The sequence below is a fragment of the Camelina sativa genome, chromosome 9 (genome assembly GCF_000633955.1).
Source record: "Camelina sativa cultivar DH55 chromosome 9, Cs, whole genome shotgun sequence".
NCBI lineage: Eukaryota > Viridiplantae > Streptophyta > Magnoliopsida > Brassicales > Brassicaceae > Camelina > Camelina sativa.
Window position 1 is genome coordinate 5,651,722 of NC_025693.1, and position 2,500 is coordinate 5,654,221.

The 2,500-nt window shown below is 36.6% G+C and overlaps 1 pseudogene; it reads left to right on the forward strand.

The window, feature by feature from the left end:
• Positions 1–1,489, forward strand: part of LOC104715041 — a 9,072-nt pseudogene extending 7,583 nt beyond the window's left edge.

Genomic DNA, 2,500 nt, shown 5'->3' on the forward strand with positions numbered 1-2,500 from the left:
AAAAAAAAAGAAAGTGAATGTCGACATGGATGAGGTTGAAGATGTAACTGAGAAAGTCATAGCAGCAAATCAGAAAATGGTTTCTAGTTTTGAAGAGGCTTGGTCAGACCCTATACAACAGAAGGCTAGTAAAGTGGTAGATACTGCATTATCACTACTTCAGGATAAGTTACAGGAATTAGATGGGGTGACTCATGGTAAACGAGTGCCATAGTTGGCAGGATCGCAGAAGTTTCCTTTCATTGGAAGCTCTACAGTGAAGCGCATAATTACTGATGACGACCATATCAAACCTATGGAAGATGTGAAAGCCAAGCGACTTATGGAGTTCCTTGATCTGATGAGTAAGCTTTTGTTTAGTTTTGTTTTATTTTTTTTTTAAATTTTGGGTAAATCTCATAGACGTTAAAGGGATGAATGATTATCTAATCTTTATTGTCTTATAATTTTACAGGGATGAACGATTTACAACGGACAGTTACTCTGTGAGATTCTATTGGCAGATTATAACTCCAAGAGTTGAGTGGCCAAGCTATAACTATGGATGGTTGAAAAGCTATGTAAGTTCTCTGTTTTTTTTTTTCTTAAAGTTCTCTGTTTTTTCTTTAAAAAAAAATATGTTTAGCTTTTTACATGATTCTAATGTCGTTTATATTCTAATGTAGCACATGGTTCCTGCAATGGCTATGTTTCGAAAACGGTTGATGCGTGATCCATTTCCGTATCCTAGGCAACGCATAACCTTCTTGGATCAATATTTTATCGCGAAGAAGCTAGAAAAAGATTACAATCAGTTTGCACATGAACCTAAGAACTTCTTGTTCAGGAAAACCTATCAAGAGCATTTCAACGGAACAGCTCCCACTGATTCTCCGACAAACAAGAAGTGGTTCACTGAGGTAGATCACTTATATGCTTGTCTTTTTGTCAATGATGATCATTGGGTGGCTTTGCATATTGACTTGCCGAGTAGGACGATTAATGTTTATGATAGCATCCCCGGATTGGTGAAAGATTCAAACATTGTTAAATATTGCATGCCTTTTAGGCAAATGATTCCTGCAATGTTAAGTGCTTTTGTTCCTGAGGATATCCGAAAGAAGAGTTTTGCAATGTTAGATGTGAGAAGAGTGAAAAGAAATGTTCCACTGAATGAAGATCCAGGAGACTGTGGAGTGTATGCACTGAAGTATATAGAATGTTTAGCTCTTGGGAAAACATTTGAAGGCCTAAGCGATAGAAACATACCATCCCTTCGGACAAAGCTAGCTGCAGAGATTTATGAAGAAGTGGGAGAGTTAGTCGTACCAAAAGAACCAGATCCTTACTTTCATGCTGGGGACATAGAAGTCCCTCACCTTATGGATGAGGGAGAGTAGATTGTAATGTACTAGTCTTTTTCATCTTATGTACTAGTCTTTTTCATCTTATGTACTATTCTTTTTCATCCTAATGAACTAGTTTTTTGCTGTGGATTTATGTTTGATTATGTTCAAAGGTTATTGTGTTATGTTATCAATTTCAACCTGTATGTTCAAAAAACAAATAATGCGAACGTAAAGATAATTTACGTGTCTGAACATAAATAGCATGCGAACGTAAAGACAAATAATGCGAACGTAAAGTTTAACGTGTCTGAACATAAATAGCATGCAATAATCAAGAAGAAAACAAAGTTCCTATGAAGTACATGTCTTGCGATTATGTCCTACTTGATTGCAATTTCCACATGTATATAGCTTTCTTGGCTTTTTCTTTTCCATAGCAATCTCCAATGCAGATTTAATCCTCGAATTATTTGGCCTTCCTGCTTGTTGTCGAGGTATAGGTGGTAAACAAACGTCCTTCGCCACAGCTTCAGGAACGGATTGTGCAAAATCTCTTGGCATGATGGCATTTTCATAGGAACTGTACAAGTAGTTCGTGTAAAAATAAGGGTGTGACATTGAAATGCGAGAAACTTTGCGATGCTCAGCTGCTGCAATTGCATGTGCACATGGCAATTTCTCCAAGTCAAACCTACAACACATGCACTTTTTGTCTTTTAAATTAACAACATGGAGAGACGATGCACTTGTCACTTGTATTTGATGTGCATCTATATCTTGAACATTGAGCAATTTAGCATAGTCAACTCGACTCTGCATGACAATTAAATAGAAATTAGGTAAGTATACAAACGTGCACAACCAAATAGTTTGGATACTCTTTTGTTGGTGTAGCTCGTACCCTCCAAGAACATCCTTTTACCCAACACTTGACAATCAGTAGAGATGGTGTGGATTTATAAACAAAATAATCAAACTTCTGAACCAAGGTTAGTATCCTTAACCTTGTTTCCAAGTGCTCTTTTGTTTCATAACACTGTCCAACAGCCAAATCAAGAGACGACAATTCCAACTTTGCAAAATGTTTATCATTCTTTTGCTCTTCAATATAAATACCAGTACTCCTCTTCTTCAATGGTAATTTCGTTTTTTCTTCTTCTTCTGGTAGAATC